The sequence below is a fragment of the Melozone crissalis genome, unplaced genomic scaffold (genome assembly GCF_028551555.1).
Source record: "Melozone crissalis strain CALT ecotype California unplaced genomic scaffold, PUWL_Pcris_2 ptg000036l_1, whole genome shotgun sequence".
NCBI lineage: Eukaryota > Metazoa > Chordata > Aves > Passeriformes > Passerellidae > Melozone > Melozone crissalis.
In genome coordinates this window covers 10,799,531-10,823,030 of record NW_026535814.1, presented here as the reverse complement: position 1 = coordinate 10,823,030, position 23,500 = coordinate 10,799,531, and the positions used below count along the sequence as shown (strand labels likewise).

Genomic DNA, 23,500 nt, shown 5'->3' with positions numbered 1-23,500 from the left:
TTGTTTGTTTGTTTGCTTGCTTGGTTGGTTTGTTTTTTGTGTTTTTTAATGTTTTAGGTTTTTTTAAGCGATTCTCCTGCTGTTAAATGCGTCAAGACTATATTCTACTTGTGGTCTACAGCCCTGTCTTTAGGGGCTTGAGAGGAATGATACAAACGAGCACTAAATTTTCTGGAAGGATTCATATCTGGAAAGGAGAGGAGATACTGGCCAAGAAGATGTAAAAAACAGGGAACATAAACTGGCAGTGAGTAATTCCAGTCTGGAAATTTATATAAAGCTCTAGAATGCAAAAGAATGAGACACTGGAATTACCTTCCAGTAAGAATAATGAAGGCAAAATTTTTATGAAGTACATTATGTAATGTGATAATGGTCTGGACTTCATGATCAGGGAAATCCTTATTTTTTAAGAAAACACTGTGAAAAAATTATTTCTGGTTTGAAAATATACAATCTAACAAAAAAAAAAATCTAACAAAAGTTACAAGAGCCTGAATATCATATTATGGGACTAGTATATTTAGCCACATTCAGAGTAATGGAATTACTGGTAGTTTTAGAGTGTAACTGTCTTTGAATGGGAACTTAATATCTAATTTATTCAAGTGGTCTTCTACATGTATATTGAATTTTTGCATTGCTACCTGAAATTTCTGTTCTTTTGTGAGGTTGGTTTTTTTGATTTTTTTTTTTCTGTTGGGAATGTAGAGTCATTGGTATGACTAGTAGGTGAGATTAATTTGTCCCACTCACTTCAATCAGCTGGAACTTACTATTAATACGAGTCCTCTGGTGCTAATAGGATTAAGATTTCTGAGTATCTTAAGGTGGAAATGAAACAAACATTTGTAGTGTTGAGCTGTTTTCGTTGAAGAATTTGTGCAACTGTAATGCAGGACTGAGGAAGTGGTGTGTTTGAAAGGAAGAATCTGATTTGATGCTGCATTTGAAGGTGGACACTGAAAAAACAAATGCACTTGCTCTGTGTATTCCTTTTCTTTGAAGGGAGTACATTTCAAAGAAATTATTTTGATTTGTAGTTAAAGCTGCTATAGGAGCTGTTCTTTTGAGGTACAAGAATGGCATTGGACTATGTGTTTCAGAAAAAAAATCCCATAGTTGAGACCCTGTTTTGGAAAACTTGCTTTCTAAATACATATTGTATCACTTAGTCTCTTTACTAAAACTGTTTCCGTTGCTGAAGTGCATTTCTTTGTTTCAAAGTAACTAAATTGGCTGTTTTATTTCTACACTAAAATAGTTTTGCACTGTTTTCATGTATACTCAGATGGGACTTTACTTTGTGAATGCTTTTGTGAATGGCCATGTTTGATAAATCTTAGAAAAGAGTGTGAAAGAATGAAGGGAGCTGAGTATTTTTGTCTTCTGTTTCTGTATATCTTGGATGTGCCATCCCATTTCTTTACAAATTTAAAGAATAATTCAGGCATCAAGAGGTGAGTTTGCCTAAACCAAAAATCATGCAGCAAATTATTTGATTGTTAAGAAAAAAAGGAACCGTATTCTTTCCAGCCCAATTTGGAGTCCCTCACTTTTGCCATGGCTTCCATCCATATGCTTGGAGCCAAAGAATGAGTTGATTATGATAAACCTGCATTATAGGAAAATCAGGGACCACAGAGTTTAATCTACACCTTGAACTGCAGCCTTATAAACAATGGTAATGGATGTGGTGATAAATCTTTCCTTCTTTACCTAACAAGATCAGCAATCATTAGCTGAGTAGAAAATACTTTATGAATTCTCCTGTCCCAAGAACGCAGTAAACAGAGTGAATAGCATCATAATACTTGGCTGTATTGTTATTCTTTACTTGGTGTTAATATAATGAAAAGTTTAGAACTACTTGTCATCACCAGTATGCAATTTCAGTCCTTTGCAGTCAAAAAAGAATGAAAACTTGCAGAGTACTAACTGATTCTGTTGTGCTCTCTTCCACAAAGTTTTTTGATTAATTGGAAATCATTTGAAAATGCTTTGGAAAAAAAACTTGGCAGTGCCAGAAAGTTAAATGTGGCAGTAACAGAAAGTTAAATATGTACAGTTCTTGAAGTTTACAAAATTCACATGAAACCAGACGGAAGTTTTATATTTGTAAAATTTGGATTTGAACAAGCAGATTCAAATGTATTAGTGAAGTACAGCTGCAAATAAATATATGTAGGTGAGACTTTGATTATATTACTTTAATATTCTAAGTTGCTGCTGATCATACCACCTTCATTTCATGACTTACTAAATTGAAACAGCATTTCATGATTCCTGTTCTATTGAATCAGGGATTTGATAAGCCACCTTTGAGTTAAGTTGCTAGTCTGTTCAACTTTCTGACTATAATATGTCACATTCTCTAGTATTTCCTTGTCTATCAAGATGAGTTTCTTAAGATTATGAGTGCTGTGCAATTCCTTAGCTCAATTTCTTACAAGAAAGAAACATAGTTGTACCAAATTCTGAAACTTTTCTGCCAGTCGTCTGCATGTGAAGAGAAGCAGTTTGCCGTGACAGGCTTCATGAATGCTGTCTTGGCCAAACATGGCATAAGCTTTAATTAGTTCTTCCCAGCCATGTTGTCTCAGAATAAAATCAGTTGTAACTTCACTTTATAGCATTGGCCAGCATCCATGTAGCTCTGAATTAGGAATGGGATGTTGTGTGCTTTATGTTGCATATCTATAACCTGATAGTTAGGGCCTAAAGGCAGAAGTTAAAGTTGTTATGAATACAAAGCTGCAGGAAACAAGTTCTGCTTGGTTCTACTGTACATGAAACTGTTTGTTTTACTCTATCTCTGTGTACAGAGAGGAGAGAGAAACAGAGTGTTTATGGGTCATATCTAGAACTTCTGATGATAATGCCTTAATTTGTTCCATCCCTGGCAAATTATTTGGACTCTATGGAGTGTGTTAGAATTCTCAGATTATGCATTTAAACACTGGTGTAAACTCTCCTGATAATTCTGAGACACCAGTGTGAGAGGGAAGACCTTGCAATATAAGACTACTTTTGTTATTGGGACATCTGACCAGGTGGTTACTGCTCTACAGTTTCTTATAAATTATGCAAAGTGTTGCTGAACAACATTAAACATTTCTAAAATATTCAGTTGTGTCCAGCGTTAAAAGAACATGGAAATACATGTCAGTCACTGTACAGGTTATGTAAAGCAGTAGCTGACAGTGTGTAATTCTTTGCATCCAGAAACCCTGCAGCCAGCATTAAAACTTAATCTTTAATTATTGAGTAGTTGGATTTAAAAAACTCCAAAATCCAACAAAACTATGCCCAAAACCACCCCCAAACCCAAAACAAATGGGCAGAGCCAAAGCAAAACTATACAACCACATAACTAACATATGCTTCAGTTTTGCAAGGGTCAGTATTTGTTTAGCTTTCTGAGGTAGAATGCCAACTGAAACCAGCAGAAAGTATATAAAATAAGTGTCAGGGGATAATGCATAGTTCCTGCCTTGACTACTTGATAGATAGAGGCTTTTCTTATTTTTTATAATGTTGTCATAAAGAATTATGTGAATTTATCCATTTGAACTTTATCTGATGGCTTTAACCAGAGAAGGAGCCAATGCTGTGATGTATAAAATAGGCTTTTAATGAAACATATTTCCTGGGGATCAACTCTCCAGAAGATACAAGAATTTAATCTTTTTTTAATCTCTAGATAATTGACATGTGAAGGATGTAGAATGAAACTTTATTACTTGTTGATCTGTGTTAAATCAGAGGAGACAATTTCCCTCTTAAAAGACATTCTTCATTAAGTGAGATATTGAATCAGTTGGTGTTTTGGTGGGAAAATTATATCAATTAAATGAGAAAAAAATTTAAGGATTTATCATCTGTTTCATACAGTTTGAAAAGACAAGATTTTAGTTACCCAGAGATGCTGTGATAAACCATTTCTCATCTCAGAAGAAATTTTACACTGAGACCCTGGCTGTTCATTTTTAGAAATTCTGTTTCAGTGTTCAGAGGAGGAGGATGATGGTGATGATTCAGTAATATTACCCTGAAACTTTAAAATGATTGGTATGTCCAGCCAGAATTACTGGAGTAGATTCACTTATGCGCAGTTATAAATTGTATATATAACAGCTGATACGAATCATGGGACAATGTAACTTTTAATTCATAGCTTAATTTGTCATTAATAAAATTAGATGCATTCTGAGGAATGCTTCTTTTTGAAAAGCACTTTATTATACCTGAGTCAATATCATTAGTCAAACACTTTGATGAGATTCTTTATCCTTACCAGTGTTTCTGGTATTCAATTTTTTCATTTGTTTCACAGTGCTCACTAAATCCTGAGATCTCATGCATGTTGCAGAAGTCTTTGCCTTTTTCTGCAATGTTTTTGATATTTGATTTTGTTATTTTCTAATACAACCAATATGCTGGTAAAGTGAGCAGTTTTATTTTCTAAACCATTGATACATTTTCATCAAATTACAGCTTACCATGGAAAAGCATGCTAGTGGATTTTTTTTCTCCAGTTTATTTTTTACACTTACTTGTTTTGGGCTTTGTTTTTGTGGGTTTTTTTGTTTGGTTGGTTTGGTTTTGTGTGTGTGTGTGTCAAGCACTGATATGATTTTGTAAAATATCTGAGAAACTGAAATAGTTCGCCAACCAAATATGTACTCAGAGTAATCAGTCCTAGTTTTAGATGGAATAAATAGGGACATTGTAAACTAAAATAGTAGTTTAGCTTTCCTTCTAGCTTTAGACACTTACCATCTCATCTTTATGTTAAGCTTTTCTAGTGAGTTGTTCTGCTCACTGTGTGGTTTTCTTTATGTCTTTCTTCACTGTCTTGATCAAGTTTACATTGTTGCTTCCTTGTGTAGAGCAGAGGAAGCATACTAAGCCTGGTTGTCCCTGTATTATGGACAGTTATTGTGATATTTTAATTTGATAAACAAGGAAATTGTGAGAAAATCCCATGTGCATTTAGACTCTTCTTCAGACAGCAGTTTTTTTCTTGGATAGTATGTATTGCAAGCTTTTTGTTTATCTTCTTGGATTGAATCTTACTTTGAAAATCATTTGCCATTTGCAAGCTTTCTGAATCAGCACTGTAGAAGGTGTAGGAGAATACTTGACTCAGTCTTGTGCAGATGTTTTGAAGAGCTGTGATGTGCTCTTCAGGCATGAGGAAGGGAAGATAGCTGCTGGAGGGTATTATACTGTACATGTGTAGAGACTCTTTTAATTGGGTCACATGGACCTATGCATGTGTTTGTGCTGCCATGGTAGGGACTTCTGGAAAGAAGTTCCTTGGTTTCCCTCTGTACTTGATCAGAAAAAAAGTTCAGCTGAAAATAGTTTTGGCCTTACATGATTTGTCATAGTCTACACTTGGAGTTGATTCTCATGCTTTCAACACTTTTGTGAGAACACTGAAATCATGCTATTTTCTTCCTATTATTAATTTCTGAAGCTAAACAAATCTTCCATCACTATCTCCTTGTAGCTTTTCCATTTCTGAAATCAATGCTGAAAACCCCCAAAACTATCATCTATGGGTAGTGAATGCAAGGCACTTTGAGGCTTTTCATTAGCAGTATTTTGTACTGTGTATTTCACAACTTTCCTAAGAAGCAGTCATTTAATTGTAGAGAGGTTCTTTATTCCAGATGCTGTTCACACTCTATTTCTGCTGTGGTGTTATTTTGACTGCTTAAAATATTACCTACTCTAACAGCTTAGACTTCTAGTTTTAGCTTAGGTTTTGGGGGTTTTTTTTCTCCTTAAATCTTCAGAAGATACAAGACTTCATTTGCAATTTGAATGAAGTACCTCACCTTTTTTAGGCTAAAGCCTGTAGACTGCAATTCAGGTAATGCTGAGTGAATTGCTTAGTGGGAAGAGTCATAGCACCTTTCAGTCACTACAAAGGAAATGAAACTATGTTATTTAAAATTCTTCTTCCTGCAAAGTTACCTTTCAGTTTTGAGTAATGTGTAAAACCCAAGGTGCTAGTATGAGCTTGAATTCTCCAACAGTCAGTGTACAGATACAGTGGGACACATATTCCAGTTAAAATGCTGCTTTGGAATGTTACTGTATGGGTAAAGCTTTTTACCTCTTCATCAAAAATTGTTCTGTACTAGAAGGTACATAATTCTAAAACCCTGAACATCCATACTTGTAAGTACATGATAGTGATTTAATTTATTCCAAGTGCATTTGTTTAGTTTAGTGGGACAAGAAGAAGACTTCATGTTTCCTGACAGTAAAATACAGCTGAAATGTGAGTTACTGAAGCCAGGAAGTAATGCTATGAAAGAATCTTTTAGTAGATACCTGGCACTTAATAGATATGATGATTACAAAACATAAAGACACTTTTCTGTCTTAACAGAATGATCTAAATAAAAAAAAAAACCACATATAATCCTATTATATGGATGGGAAGGAACTTCTGGAGATCATCTAGTCCAGTGCCCCTGCTCAGAGCAGTGTGAGCTACAGCAGATTGCTCAGGGCTGTGTCCTGTCAGGTTTTGAGTAACTCCATTGTGATGGTTTTCACAAACCATCATATGCCAGTGTTTGATTACCCTTAAGTGAAACAGATTTTCCCCTAAATGGATTTTCTTCTTCTTCCTCTGACCACCATGACATTTGCTGAGATGCTGAGAATGGTCTCACGCTGATGTTGGCCAGCTCACTCAGCACTCACGGATGCACCTGATCAGATCCCATGGACTTATTTGTGCATATCCAGTTTGCCTAAATGTTGCCTAGCATGATCCTCCTTTACCCAAGGGTAATCTTCATTACTTTCAGACTTCTCAGCTGGCCTCAGTGCCAGTGTTTCCTGCAGCACAGTCTTACCAGTTAAAACCAAGGGAAATAAACTTAAATTTTACATAATAGCACCACCACTAACTCCCTATCAGGAAACAAAAAACATCCCCAGGTAAAGAAGAATTGACTATCATATGGCAATTGACCAAATTTTTCACCAAGATTAGAGTCTTGACAAGAACTGTAAGACTGTTTCCCACTTTCTAACACATTTTGTTGACAAATACAGGGGTCTAAGAAAAATTCAGGAGCTGCTCTGAGTAGTGTCATCAATGACAAGGATTCATAGCCGTCATCAGGCAGTTTCAAAAGGACTGAACATCAAAGAACAAACTGGAATATGAAAAGTATTAAGAACAATCTCTCAAGGGATACAAAGTGGCCAAAACTGCATAGCTCTTCCAATAGGCAGCGAATGACCTTGTAGTTCTACCAACTCCTACTTTCAACATCTGAAAAAGTTATTTAAATGCCTATTAAACATAAAAACTAACGAACATGCAACTACAATACTCAGAAAGCAAACTTTAAAATAACTCACGGAGATTCCAAGTTATGGCTGTTTAACTGCAATTATTTAAGTATAGCAGATATAACTCCAGACTGTTTTTCTTTAAACAGACGTAAATTACATACAACTGAGTTCAACTGGTTTCTAGAACAGCTTACTGAGATCTATACAAAAGAATAATAAAATTAAAATTACCCCAAATTATTTCTATAAACTAATTTTTAGGGGGTAGAAATGGAAGAGAAATAGCCTCTCCTTCCCTGCTAAAATCTGACAAAACTCCCCTGAAGAGGGAGTAGTCCTCTGACAAAACTACTGCTGAAGAGTGCAGAACTTCACAGTCTGTTTCTAACCAGTACAAACAAATGAGGGAAGAGAAATCCTTCATTACAAAGTGTTTAAAAAAAACGAACCAAAAAGGACTAGGCAGTCAGAAAGTATTCACTTTTCTTCTGCTTACTGCTTCAGTCTGCATTTAAAATTTCAGCTATAAAAAAGCACAATTCCCTAGGTCAGTATGTTCCATTAGGAGCAAATTTTTAATGTGTTCTGTATACATTCATTGACAGAAATTACCCACCAGAATCATCATGTCTTCCTGATGAAGTTGTATGACTGATACCCCCTCTTCCTTAGAGAGAGAAAAAAGAGGGGGGAGAAGGAAAAATTAAAAAGATACTACTATCTGTATGGTAATGCTATCAGATGAAATGATGTTATAAATTGAAATGTTACATGGATTGAGTCTTATATGGCTTCTTCTGGAGCAGACATCCATTATATCATTCTGGCCATTGCAGGACCTAAACCTGATGACTGTAGCCCACTCCCATCCCATGTCACCCTAGTTTCTTGGACAAATTACAACTGAAAGATATTTTTCATTGACTGTCAAACCAAAAATACACTGTCATTGTAAAACTGAGTATTTTAAAAGTAACTTTAAGAATGTCCCTCTGTCCTTCACCTTCTCTGTCTCACCTTTATTGAGACATCATAAACTTCAAGCATGAAATTAATTTTGTGCTGTATAATAAGTATTTTTCAAATATTCAAGAGGGATAGGGAAAGTATTGTGCATGATGAAAGCAGTCTGGCAGGACTGTAATCTAAAAAACTATGGAGAACACTGCTGTACCATAGGTTAGGATGTGCTGGGAAAAGACATGATGCTGTGAGGCTGTGGTGCACATTAGAGGACATTAACAATAAATTCAGTCTTTCTATGATGCATGTTAAAAATGTATGAAAATTATATTCATGCTTCTGCAAACAAAAGTTTTTCAACCTTGCATTTAAACAGACTGAATTACAAAACTAAACAAATAAATTAAATTACTATCATCTAATATACAAGCATAAATGTTCAGAGTTTTAGACATTCTCTTCCTTGCAGCATAGAACAATTTTTGATGAAGAGGTAAAAAGCTTACCTTGTACAGTAATATTCTAAAGCAGCATTTAAACTGGAATTTGTTTTCTCACATTTATTTCAGAACCAGCAATTTATTGTCCACATACTTTATCACCTTTTTGCTTTTAAGGCTTTTGCAATAGTATCTATAGGAGATTTTATGTTATGTGGAGATTTGTAAAATATATGTCCTTTCATGTGTCTTAATTTTACTAATTAAAATATCCTTTTCATTCCTCTTGTTTTTCCTTGGGAAGTCATTAAGTATTCACTAAGTTCATGGGGTCAGTTTCAGAGAGGTGTATTGGTAGAAGTTGTAATGACAGCTTTTTGCCATAGAGGTTAAACAATGCTTTGAGTCAAAAAAAAAATGTTTTATAGGTGTTACGTATGCAATGTGCATTGATATTTTTTTCTACAGAATAAATATGATTATTAGAAATTGAATTTAGATTTACACCTGATTTCATTGTAGTAGAAGATGCATTAATTCTGAATAGGAAAACATACAGTTGTAAAATGTTACTGATAACTCAAAAGAAAGTTGCAAAATGTCATGAACAGTGCTGAAAAAAGCAGCATTGGTATTGAACTCTGGAAATTTACCTTGGGTTTCATCATCAAGGAATGGTTTGGGTTGGAAGGGATCTTAGGAATCATCTTGCTCAAACTCCCGTACCATGGGCAGGACACCTTCTACTAGACCTGGTTACTCAGAGACCCATCCAGCCCAGTCTTGAATGCTTCCAGGGAGGGGACAGCCACAGCTTCTCTGGGCAATATGTTCCAGTTCCTTACCACCCTCACAGCAAGGAATTTCTTCCTGACATCAATTTAAGGCTATTCCGTCTTGTCCTGTAACTGCATGTCTAGTGGAACATGAATCTTGGAATATGAATCCCAATATTACCAGTTAGATTGTGCCTGAGCCAGTCTGACCCTCGCTGCTGGGCCAAAGGCAGCAACTGTGGTGTAATCACCCCAGAGATACCTTGGCTGCTGGAGCTTGCAGCTGGGCACTGAGCAAGTCCAGGCTTGTTAGGAACTCCGTTTACCTCAGGAGGGAAGGCTTCAGGCGAATGGTGAGGAGAAAAGGAGATGGATTCTGCTGGAGGGTTTAAATCCAGAGGTTTATTCCATGGTTACAGAGGTCTGAATGTGAGCAACAGCTCCAACAGAATGGTGACTGCATGGCCTGATCACCTTTTTAAGCTCAGGGACAGGGGTGGGGAGGGAACGGATGAGCACCAACCAGGTGAGAGGGGCTGGGTCTCAGGGGGGGATGACACCTAGACAGGCCAATGACCCCTGGGCCTGAGGGGCATCCTTTGAACTTGACCAACCACATGATGCCTTGCTGGAATGTTAAGCCTGATTGACAGCCCAGCAGGGGGCGAGGGGGGAAGGGGAAGAGAGGTATTGGCACACCTGGGGAAGGAAGTTTACAACACACTGCAACGTCACCCCCTAGTTTTGTTTAAAAAGAAGAGGACTGTGTTTGTGGTGCAGAATGATTGCCAAACCTGTCCTTGTAACAGAGTTCCGCTCCAGCTTTCTTGTAGTCTCCCTTAGGGTACTAGAAGGTGCTGTAGTGCTCCCAGAGCCTTCTCTTCTCCAGGCTGGACAGCCCCAACTCTCTCAAGCCTGTCTTCACAGCAGAGGTACTCCAGCCCTCTGAGCCTTTTTGTGGCCTCCTCTGAACTTGCTCTGGCAGGCCCATGTCCTTCATATATTGGGGACCCCAGAGCTAGATGCAGTGCTCCGGGGGGATCTTGACAGTGGAGCAGAGGGGCAGAACTCCCTCCCTCCCCTGCAGCCCATGGGGCTCTGGATGCAGCCCAGGACACATTTGGCTTTCTGGGCTCAGAGCTCACATTGACAGCTCATGTCCAGCTTTTCACCCACCAGCACCCGTAAGTTCTTCCTCTGTGTGTTCTTGGGATTGCCCTGATGCATGTGAGGACCTTGCACTTTGCCTTGTTGTACATAATGAGATTTGCATGGGCCCTCCTCTCCAGTTGTATTTCATTGTAGTTCAACAGTTGATAAAAACTCTGCTGCATAAATGTCTAGCTACACTCTCTAATTTTAGTCCTTACTGATTAAGTAGGCATTGTCATTCATGATTAGGTAAAAAAACGTAGGCTGGGTCCCCTAAATAATTTCCAAAAAGAACTATGCTTTAAATTACTAATGTGGTATGAATCTTTCCAGTTTCCTCAAATTATTATCTCAAATTTTTTTCCAGGTAGGATTAGTATATATCACAGATTATATTCACCCTTCATTATGTATGTTACTTGACTTTCCTTTAATATTTCCTTTTTTTACATTATGTGTTAATAAACAATGAGATATTTCTAAGTAAATCTACTTCAGAAGAGGTAGGCAAACTTACTGGAAATTTTATGAGAGTGACTGACTGCTCATCTCTTGCCAATATTTCTTGTGTCACATAATATTCTGGACATTGAAATAGCATTTTTATTAGAGGTTTTGCTTAGTTTATGAAGGCTAGATACCAAAATTGCCTTCTGAGCTTAGAACTTGGAATCAGCTTGAGAGCTATGGCATTTCCAGTTATTTTTGCATCTAGTTGTAAAATTTCTGCTGAGGAGTGATTTTGAAGGACTTTGATTTTTCCAGGATGAGCTGAGGTCCAGTAAAGGTATTTCTAAGAACCAGTACTGTAAAGGGTGGGTTGGTTGATTTGTTTGAGGTTTTGTTGGTTTTTTATTTATTAATTTGGAATACAATTTTCAGCATCATTCATTCAAACTCTTGATAATATTCTGTCAAATTTTGTGTGCTAGTTAGCAGTAATTCCCTTGGGAGATGATACTGGCTTGCAAAGTCATTCTTGAGGACTGCATTAAATTGAGGGAAATCAGACAGTCATTGTGTCCGTCATGCATTTTCTCTCACAGTTGCAAAGGCTATGACCGTTACTTTGAAACCTGCAAAAAGGTTTCAGGTGGGTCAGATCAGATGTAAAAGGGACTTAGGAAGAATTGAGCAATTTGCTAAAACATTTTGTTTGTGAATCATATGCTGAGTGTGAATAATGGTTGATTCAGCAGTTGAAAGGCATTGTATTTAGTAATTTAAAAGAAGGGTTGTTGCAAAAGGAGAAATCTAAACTACCGCTACACTCTGATTAGGCAGATAGAAAAGTTAGATACTTGGGTGTGTTTCTCTGTTGTCGTCTTGTTGCAGGGGTTCCATACTGCTGTCTCCTTATCACAAAAGTTTCAAACTTTCTTGGTGTTTTCTTGTAGGTAGCTCATCAGAGCACTGACTCCTTCTTCACAAAGCAGCCACTGACTCCAGTTCCCTCCTCACACAGCCACCCCACTCTTTTATAGCACTCTTCTCATTGGTTGCAGCTGTGGCCTGGTAAAGTCAGGCCTGTTCCTAATCTTTGTTAATGGGCCCAGCAGCAACTCCTTAGGGGTAAGATTACTTTCTACACTATCTTTATTTTCTTATATTCTATCCCCCTACATTTCTCTTTCAACTTCTTCATGTGGAGAAAGCTTGTTTAACCAAAGTTCTTCATATTTGTCAAAGCAAGAGTAGGAAGCCTATGGCCCATATTGAAAAGCACTTAAAGCTGAAAGCAGTGTCTTGTACAGGTCCATGAATCCCTGAATTGAGAAGAATAGAAAAGACTTGCATCCACTAATAATATAGGAAAAATGTCTTTGTCATTATAAATATTTCTAATTTTGTTTTAAAACCCCCTTCCAGTTGGAGATGTTGAGATACTAATTTCTTTTTGCAAGGTGCTTTTAAAAAGCCTCTGGTGTTTTTTGTTTGATTTGGGTTTTTTTATTTGTTATTTACAGTAAAAGGGATCTTTTAAAAAATATCACTATTTACTGTACATGCTAGCTGTCTTCAAGCAAGTAACTTACTTTCTGCATTCCATCAAAGTAATGCATGAATAGAATTAAAAGCCAAAAGTAAAAACTACAATATGGAATAGCTTTGGAAGTCTTTAGTGTAGACATAATTAATTGCATAGTTGGATACAATATCTCAATTACTGATGCCCTTTAACTTGGGGTGAACTTTTCTAGCTGTATATACTTTTGGTGTATGGTTATGTGGTTAATTGTAAGTTACTTGGTCTAAAGATTGAGGCTAATCTGAACTTGTGGGGAAGTTTTTGCGTTGTTGCTGTCACTGTCAAGATTAGAACTTTTGCTTTCCTTGGAGCCTTCCTCTTAAAAAAAAACCTCACTGCTTCCTCTTAAAATGAAAATGGAAAAAATGACTACTAGAGTAGAAATTCAAAACCAGAGTATTCTCCAGTCATTGAAAATACTAATTTTGCTAATATAATGTTGTTCTATGGATTGTTTACACTTTGACTTTATAAACAGGGAGCCTTAGATTTTAGGATTTTTTTTTTTCCTAAGTCTAATAAAGTATGTTGTCTCAATGGTTAAAATTCTTTTTATATTTGCTTTGGTTTTGAGCAAATCAGGTACTTCTGTGTCAGCTGTAATAAATACTACTGCCAAAGAAAATAAAGTGCATAGTCAACTTGAGTCCATAGATTTTTTTTAATTGGGATGGTTTATCTCCCCCCCACCCCCTGCAGTTTTTTGGTCATCATGGTGTCCCTCCTTGAGTGGGAGATTGGAGAAGATGTCCTCCAGAGGCCACTTACTTCAGCATTTGTGGTTTTTTGGGGAAAAATGTGGACAGATATAATGTGTAACTTCCTGGATGTATAAACGCAGTAGTAGTTCTCTATTCCTTCCTTCTCCTTCAACAAGTAAGGAGTTGGGGGGAATAAAGAAGGGAAAACAAATGTGTGTTCTATGTCTTTGGTATTTGTTGTCATGAACTGTTTGTCTCTTTGGTACTGAAAGGCCTTGTTCAGCTGCAGAGGTGATGGCAATTTGCAGTCCTGTCAAATTTGAAGTGACTTGTTTTCTGTTGTTCTTTATGTGGCATACTGAAAAGAAGAGCTTTAGAGAAATATCTGCATGGGCATACCATTTTTTATGCAGTAATGGGATTAATCATGGACCGAGCTCAATGATAAGCATTTGGAGCAGGAGAAAGGTCAGGGAACAATAAGTTTGTGTATTGTGCCTTCAGTCAGCTAGATGCTGTTTTCAAATGTTCATAAATGTTTTGGGAAATGTATCTGTCTTCCTTTTAAGTTATTTGTCCTTGTGCTGTCCTCTGAATCAGCAGAAGCCAAATTCCATAACAAGATGGGAATCCCAGTTGCAGTTACTGCTTAAATTTATCTCATTTTTCCATCTATCTCTCCGGTCTGTATAAGTGCACAGCTGTGTCTGCACATCCACCTGTCTGAGCAACTGAGCTGTAGCTTTCTAACTCTGTGACTCAGCCTCATCCTTGGGAATTGTGTAAAACTGATGAAACAGATCTAAAGGAATAGAACAAAACCACACTAGAGTACTGTGTTGGTTTTGCATTGGAGCCACTCATGGAAGTGATTTTTTCTGAGAGGAGCTGCTGAGAACTTCTTCTGTGCCTAGCAAAACCAATTGCTGGTTAGCTTTGAGAATAAGCATGTTAATAAGCCAATTAAAAGCTAGATCCACCTTTTAAAGTTTTGAACCTGTTTTGCCTTCCTCCTAATCCTATCTCCCAGCAGGAAATGAGTAAATATATTCTACTGGGTCCGCTGGCATTTGGCCAGTGCTAGACCAACCACATGTACAAAGACCTTAAATTTAAAAACATCCATTTTGATGTGGGAAAAGGTCAGCATAGAGAACTTGTTTGGCTCTTTAATTTCATGGATTGTTCAGAAAGCTCTTTGGCCTTGTCTCTTCCAGCCTTGTACTTTGAGGAATTGTTGTGAAATGAGGAGGTAACCATGACAGACGGGCCATGTTCTGTGTTGTTCAAAAAAGTCAGCAAATGAAGTGAAATTTTTTTCACCACTCCTCAATTCTCAACTCTTTGTGTCACAGTTCATGATCTGCTCTGCTCTTTAGGGTTAAAGTAAGCTACTAGATTGACTAGTTCAATATTGAAATGTTGTACCTAATCTTCTGTTTTCTATGTTCTGTGCACTTTTATTATGATTGATACGTTTGTACCAGAAGTTCTGATAGGAAATGTACAATGTGTAACTTAAAATTGTTCTTGTTTCTTGGAACAACAAATGTGAAGCTAGTTTGTAGGTGTGTTATTTGTGTTCAGCTGAACTACTTAAAAATGTATGACTTTGTCCAAATAATTGGAAATAAAAGCATTGCTCAATCCTTGTCTACATGACAGTACTTTAGATTTTTTTAATGCAAATGAAGAGGAGCCACTTTAAAGTGGCTTAGTTGAGCTACATTAAACATTTGAGTTTATATTCTCTTTTAGAATTAGTAGCTTAAATTCAGTTGTTTTTATTTTACTGTAAAATAAAGTTGTATTGAGTGAGCTCTACTCAGGTATGAAGAAAATTTCCAAACTGGAGTCAGTTAGTTAAGTTTGTTAAAGAAAAAAAATCATATGCATGTTTTAGAGAATTTCTATGAAATGGAGATTTTCTTCAGAGTAGTGTGCTTCACTGAATTTGTTTTATACTAACTGGGTCATGGCATTCCTATCTATATAAAAAATTACCTTTTGTTTTGCTCTAAATTATGATTTCTACAAGTGTGTTTTCACTGTTGACAGCTGTTCTGTGTTTCTTTGTATTGCTGCAGTACCCAGTGAAGGTGAACTGAGAATGTTTAAAATGGACAGGCCACACATTGAAAATCCCCAAGTTTTTTTGTCCATAACCAACATAATTTCATCTAATTGTTCTTGATTTAATGTTTGTTTATGCCCTTGCAGAAGTTTGAAAACTTTGGAAGTTGCAGAGCTTAACCTTGGTGGAGGCATGAGCTTGCATTAGGCTGTGAGCAGCTTTGCTAAGTCCTTGGTGCATTTCCTGTGTAGGTTTTGTTTCGATTTGTAGTATCTGCAGGCTATCAAGGGAGGATGTGGAAGATGGTCAGCAAGGTCAAAGAGACACCATTTCAGAGGATTTTTTTTTTTTTAAATATATCCCTCCTTTCAGTACAGCTGTTGAGTTTAACAAACTTCTGTCGTGTTTTTGCTGCAGCTGTAGGAGAATTAGCAGCAGCAACAGAAGTTCAGGATTACGTAGGGCACTTTCATAGGTAGCACTGTGAACCCATCCCCAGACCTACAAGGACCAAACACCGAAACCAAACACCAAAATAATATTTTTCCTAGCTGTTGAGAGATGCCAGATTGTTACTGTCTAGCCGAAATTGCTCATGGTTAGCTGGTCTTCATTTGAGCTTAAGTTCATTAGCAGTTATTTCAACCCAATACATCTAGATGTTGCATGCACTATGCTTCAGGGTTTATTAATAACCTTTTAAATGTGTTTGATTTTTTTTTCACCCAGCTATTCTTCATTTGTTTTCTCTGCTGTTTTTGAGCTCATTGTGCTTCAGAAGTTTAGCTGACCAGAGTGTATGTGGAATTGGGAAAAAGGACTATCTTGGCTGACTAGTGATACAGTTTCACAGGTTTATTTGTAACTTCTTTGTTTATAATGTTAATAGGGATTGAGCTAAATAGGGTAGGAAGATAGTTTTTTAAATGCCATAAAGGAAAACATCAGGGAATCCTGACACTAATTGTAGTTACAAAGTCATCGAGCTTTACAGTTTTAGCATTGTTAAGTTGCATGGTGTATGTTCAGAAGGCTTATGTAATTCTCAATTTTGGAACACAAACATTAACTAAAATCAGCTATCAAACATATGAAAAATTTAATCTCTTGAAGCCCCTATGCAGTTACTGTATTTATTAGACACTAACACTGCAGTTGGGTTTTTTTGCAAGTTACCTTTGCTCTTGTGTTCAACCTTCTGAAGCAATATGTTTTTGCAAGATTAGTAATCTTAATTAAACTGTTTAATTCCATTGATTATTTAGGGGGTTTTGTCTCTTAAATGTTAGCATACTTTCTATATACTCTGTATGCTGCATAAACAATATATAATACCTCATGAATATGAACTAAACACAACAAATTTTCAGTAGGGAATGCTATAAAATGACAAAAATAATTACATTGCCATAGTTGTGCAAATGTGTACAGTAGGACAGTATAGCCAAAGCTTGCTGTGTTTCTGCACACAGTCACTAAAATCACCACTTAATTTAATAGTTTTCTACCTATTGATCATTAGTCATCTCTTTATCTGTAAGTTCCTCAGCCCAATAATTTTGGAAAGCATCAGCGTCAGAAAATTTCAGTTATCATTGGAAGGGCTGGAAGCCTCAAGACAGTTTAGTTTGTGAAAATTGGTTGTTGAATAGAGGAGGTTCTTGTGTTCCCATTGAGAAAGAGGCTGTAGCATGTGCTGTCCCTCTTCATCCAGCAGCTGAGACGTGTGGGAGTGGATTTTATATGAGAGAGGGAAACTGGATGTGTTACAGAGGGCTAGTTGAGAGTCTTTGCTTGGAGGAACTGCTTCATTGTGTTTAGAGCATGAGGGGAAGTAATACAGCAATTTAGAAGAGAAGCATCTTAACTCCCTGCAGTGCTGTATGTGGGAGAAGTTAAAGTTTAAAAACAGGCTACAAGATTAATATTAGGGCAAACAAAATATCACTGATCAATATTAATTGTAGTATGAAGAGGCACTGATGTGTTTTTGAAATGCAGCTCACTAAATCTGTTTATATAGAATTTTATGTTTCTGTTTATTGTGGATTACTAAAGAAATGATATACTGGTGAATCTGTTTTCTTAGTGTATATGGAAGAACTTTGGAGGGATTTTAATTTATTTTCGAAGTCATAAAAGAGGCAAAAATTGTTTGTCATGAAGACTTGTATAAAATCAGCTGCTGCCTCAAGAGATTAATTTCATACCAGTTTTGTTTTGTAAAGCTTACATAGCATCTGAGAGAGTTCAAGGGCAGAAATGCAAAATTAAAAATTGGAAGAGACTACTGTATTAAGTAGGTTTTGATTCAGTGTTTAATCACTAGGCTTTTTGTCTGGTTAAGTTCCAGCTGAATAAGAGATGAAAAAATCTTTAATACAAGTAAATGTCAGTGTTTAGGAAAGGGCAGCACTACTAACAGCTAATATGAGACATTCCAGAAAGTTGGAAAAAATTAATCTGCTACTTCCTCCCTAATACCTATCTCAACTATTTTATGAATGAAGATGGGTATTGCAACCTAAAGTATTCTCCATTTGCCAGAGCTCACTTAAATGAACTCTCTGATTTGCTTTTGCTCTTCTATACATCCCTTAGCTATTTTCTTCCAATAAAGTGAACTATATCTAATATCAGCCACTGATACGAGCCTGAGCAAGCACAAGGGCTATGCTTACTCAAAAGAGCTTTGCTTTCTTCATTGGAGTAAAAATTGCATGTGGAAAACGTACTGCAGATGAGAAATAAGTGTATGAGCTGCTGAAGTAGGTTGATGTTTTCCATTCATGTTTGTTTCTCAGTGATGGTTAGTATCATGACTGCTTCACTTCACAAGGTTTGCATGGTCCCACTTGTCAAGCCTGTCCAGGTCCTTGTGGATGACCCCTTCCCTCCATCATGGCAGTGCATCACACAGCTCAGTGTCAGCAAACTTGCCATAGCTGTGTTCAGTCCCACTGTCCCACAGATCTGGGAAGCTGCAAATTACTTATAGGCATCTGTTCTCTACAAATGGCCTGGTCTGAATTTGGGCATGGTCCAATTGTGTCAACTCCCTTTATTTCTTTCCCCAGAAATACTTTTTACAGGTGCAGAGCACGACTGATGCTTATCCTGATGGAAATACGCGTGCTCCTGCATTAGGGGGTGTCTTTGGCTGAATCCACAGACCAGTCTTATTGTGTCTGTGCTTTCACTGCTTGTGCTGGGATTGCTCTTCTTGTGTATTGTGGTGTCACTGCCACTGGTATCGCATGGGCAGGAGAGACATCAGTGTCATTGTTTATCAAATCAGAGCAGCAGAGCCCAAAGGAATTGGGTAGTAATTACAGATTAAAAAGCTGGCTGCTTTAATTTTTTTTTCCTAAAGATTGCTTTATACTGGTAAGCAACTTACAGTTGTATAATATAGTATTTTTCACTAAGGGTTTTTTTTCTTACCGTGATTGTAGTTTGTGTTGATATGAGCACCTACTATAGGAAAACACATTATGCTAATACTGGTTTAGAAGTTGTACTAGGTAATCCTTATCTCAAACTTCTTCATTTTTCACTTGTTTTGTCAGCATCACTGTTTCTCCTGTCTGATCACTTTATGAATGAAACATGCATATTTCACTAGTACACACACACATACACACTCTTCCCTGTTTGCACCCTCCCTTTTCCTTTACCTCCACCCACATGCTGCAACCACCTCTTTGGCTGTCAACTTAAATAAATATACAGTAGCTTCATGTTTTCTTGTGTTACTCTTTTAACCTTAGAGAGCTGCATCGGGCAGCTGATTAATAAATGTTCACTGTTCATTTCCAATGCTGACTTTTTTTGAGATTGAATCAGCTTTAAATGCTTTATATTGTAAATGTGTATGCTTGCCCCTCCCCAGATACTTAAGTATTAGATTATGTTTTGTCAACTATATCTCCTTCTTTAGTATGTGTGAGGTATTTTTGAAAGCATTTAGTTGTGGAAACTTAGTGTCGCTGTATAAACTGTAGCTCTGGAATAGAAACCAGAAATCTGCCCTCTTGTGGATAAATCTGTCAGATGTATCTCAGTCACAGTATCTTACCTGTATGAGAACTAAAGGATATTAATTTATTCTCCTTGTGATTCTCATTCTTTAAGCATTTTTAAAGGATAGTTTATGGACTGATAGCAGAGATTTGTGTAATAACAAACAAGAAAAGTAGCTTATTGCAAAATGTAGAAGTTTAAAACTGAGAGACAATGATTCATAAATTTGTGATTCAGGTTTGCTGATTTAAAAGAAAATGTCCACTCTTCATCTAAATTATGAATTAGCTAATACATAGTTATACTAGTTTAATTTTCTTATGCAGATGAGGAAAAGTCAAGATCATGATGCTGTGGTTATATCTGTATGATGTTATTCAACATATAGGAAACTGAAACTGCTTTTTAAAGTACTTTAATGCTAAATAAAGGTTTCATAATCTAAGCAAAATAAAACAAGACTGTTTGAAGTACTTTACTTCATAGGATGTATTTTAAAAAGAAAAGTATAGATATCTAATATCATAGCTTTTCTTTAAAATTTAGTCTACCTTTTTGCTTCTTGGAAAATATCAGGTCACTTACATAGAATACATTGTTTTAAATGTGAAGATATAATAAGTTAAAGAACACCCTGGAGAATGAGAAATGAAACATTTAAGCATACATAGGAAACTGCCCAGTACTGTGCTTTGCTGCTGAGCCTTTTTGTATTACTGCGTACACAGATTTTCCTTTTGTTTTGTTTTTTACTCTTCTCATGCATGCACACAGCAAAGCTGTGGAAAACCTGGTGTTTTTGTTAGAGACATGACAGTTTCTCAACCAAGACGAATGTTTCATAAATGCAGAGCTTGTACCATTATATGATAACCAGTGGTCAGAGTCCTCTCATCATTTAATTGATAGTTAAATGCTGCAATATCTGAAAAAATACAACTGCAGTTTGTTTCTATTTCTTATTTTATTTTTACAGAGTAATTTTTTTTTGTTTGCTTGAGTTGTTGTTTTTTTTTTCCTTTTATGCTTTTAGTGTCTCTTTGCTGGATGTCAGTGTCTGTACTTAAATTGTTCCCAGCTTACTTTCATCCTCTCTTCCTCCCTTAATTTTGCCTTTGCAGTAAAGGGTAATATAGATAATTAAAAAAAAAAAATTAAAAAAAGGGAAGAGGATAACTTACAAAAGTAACACTTTAAATTTGTACATATTAACCACAGCCTAAACTTTTTTTATACTACTTTCCTTGCTAAGTTGGCTTGACTTTTCTATATTAGTGTATATTACGATGATAACTTTTTCCTGCGTTATTCTTTAGATATGCTGCCATTTCACGGTTTTCCTTTCACTGAGGGATTCTTTGTGTTGCTTCCTTTGTTCACTGCAGTTCCTTCCTCCCAAAAATGTCTTCTGTGGTATCCATTCTTATAAAGAAACAAGAGCATAAATACCTATATACTAAATATACAAGACCTCATACATTTATATAGACTGGATTTATTGGTACTTTTTCTGAACTGCTACACTACATTCTAATACATTGGTTAAAAGCCTTCTGCTGCAGATCTTTGATTTTCTTAATTCAGCTAATATTTCATTTTTTCAGTTAAAGGATAAAAATATTACACTATTTTTAACAACTACTGAACAATCCTGGCAATGGAAAGTTTTTAGATGTTGAAAATGATTGTTCTTCTTGACTAATAGTAAGCTGCTACAGTAGTACTTTTAACTCGTTTTATATTTGGGGAATGGAGGTAGGGGAGAAAAACCCCAACAAAACTTGTCTAACAGTCAAGCTATTGTTACATGCTGTACTGGTGTTTTATATGGAACAACTGTCTTGAGCTGTCGATCTTTATTCCCCTAACTGCTTGGGATTTTAAAATCTTAAAATGAATGGGTTTTCTTATGTTCTCAGTAGCATCAAATTTGAGGTGTAGTTTCACTGGATCTTGGTCTCTGCTTCTAGATTTGAATCCCACCTTGTTTGCCAGTTTTATAACAGATGCAAATTTGCCCTCAACATGACAGATTTAGTATTTGGACCCAAATATGACTATGTGGTTTCTTCATATTGTGTTTGTTTTGTAAACTAATCCCATCACTTAATCCCATCAGTCTCTCTTTCTCTCTTGTTTACTCTCATCTGTTTATTCATTTCATCATGCTTACAGAAACTTCATAATGTCAAAGGTGGAGTTCTTGAATTGCCATGCTTAGCCCCCAGCTGGTGCAGGCAACCACATCCTGTCCCTTCTGTAACGTCTGTACAATCCATCTTTGGAGTAGTGGTGTTGATTATCTCTACTAATGTAAGGCTATTGGAGAAATTGGCAACTCTGATGGTGAAAAACTCTGTTCTGGTTTTCTTCTTGATTGCATTTATGTGCCCATTTATTGTTGTGTTAGCATTGCTCTGTGCCTTTCTTCCTTTGTAGCCTTCTTTGACTGCCTTAGAGAGAGCAACCACATCCCCTCTTGACCTTTGTTTTGTTAGTTAAACAAACCAACCCCTTTTACTCTTCTCTTACAAAGAGTAAACTTTACTTTTCCCCTGCTCACTGCACTTGCTCTACTCTGAGGTCTGGACTTTGCCAGGTTCAGGTTCTTACCATATATCTGTGGAGAAGGTTTCTAATTTTAAGTGTGTGATTTTGGAGGAATTGTTCCTGTATAACATCTCTATAATTTTCTTTATTGTGGCAGTAATACTTGAATTAGAAATGAACTTGAATTAGGAGTTTCTGTGTTAAGAGCTTCCTCATGTGATGAGGAAGTGAAAGTGAATAGGCTTTTTTGTTTTTCTTATATTTTATTGTTTCTGTGCTACATAAAAATTTCCAATAATACTGGCTAGTGACGTGCCTTTCCTTTGATACAGTTTCAGTCGGGAGAAGTCATCAGACATGACATTTTTATAGTAAATACAATTTATGTGTGAAAGGTGTTCTTTAGTTTCTAGGCTTTCAGTGAAAACTTGGATTTTAAAAGTGTTATCTCCTGTGGGTTTTTTGCTGCAGACTCATTATGAGACTCTTTTAGCATATTTTCTTTGATTCTTAAAATTTCTTTTTTAGAATTGCTTATTTGTGGAACTAGGCAACCACTGAAATTCTGCATATATTTGTATTCATTTAGGATAAAAAACACTTGGGTATTGAGTAGTACTTGAAACTGTTCTGATGGAAGTTTTCTCCTGGATTTAAAAAAACTCCAAGCGCAGCAATCCACGCAGAGTATCTGTCTGTAGCATTTTCCTTACTGACTATATTGGCAATGTACTATATTTTTAATTTTAAAAAAGTAATTTAGGTCAGAATGAGACTGTGGCAGCTGTGGCAAAGGAAGTCATTCACTCTCAGTTCTGTTTAAACTCAGTTTTTCAAAGAACATGCAGTTAGGGAAAATTTGAAAAGGTAATTTCACTGGCTGATGAAAACTTTGAGCACAAAAAGCCTTGTAACATTTCTTTTCCTTGTCTTGGAGTCTGTATGTATTCATAAGCAGTGGTGCTTTATATATTGCCATATGTTGTCATGTTGGTGTGGCATAAGAAATAATGTTACTAAGAAACATTACTGAGGAAATTATAAGGATCGCTTAATTTGTATGTATTTTATATACAATTATCAAAACCTATAAGGACCTAGTGGTATGTATTTTATATGTAATTCTCAAAAATCTAGGCTTAGAGTAAGTAAATTGTGATTTCAGCATTTCAGTAGGTAAGAGAAATGCTTATGTAAGGACTCTTTACTGTCAACAGCCTGTCAACACAAATGCCTGTCTGCAACAGGTAACCACATATCAAATTCCTTTAATGTCTTCAGAAAAATCATGCCAATTTCACAATGTACTAGGGGATTATAGTGTGTGATGTTTGATGGTTTGGAACTGCAGTTTTTGGGTTTCTTTTAGCAGTGTGGATTTACTTACGTTTGGGATCTTTATAATTAGTGAAATCCAAGTGAACTAATTGCTTTTTCTGTTATTGAATATCAAATGTGCT

General features: G+C 36.3%; 1 protein-coding gene across 4 annotated transcripts in view; it reads left to right on the top strand.

Moving 5' to 3' along the window:
- The window catches only part of NIPBL (NIPBL cohesin loading factor), a 147,641-nt gene that overhangs the window by 24,210 nt on the left and 99,931 nt on the right, over window positions 1-23,500 (top strand). The gene's annotated exons all lie outside the window — the stretch shown is intronic.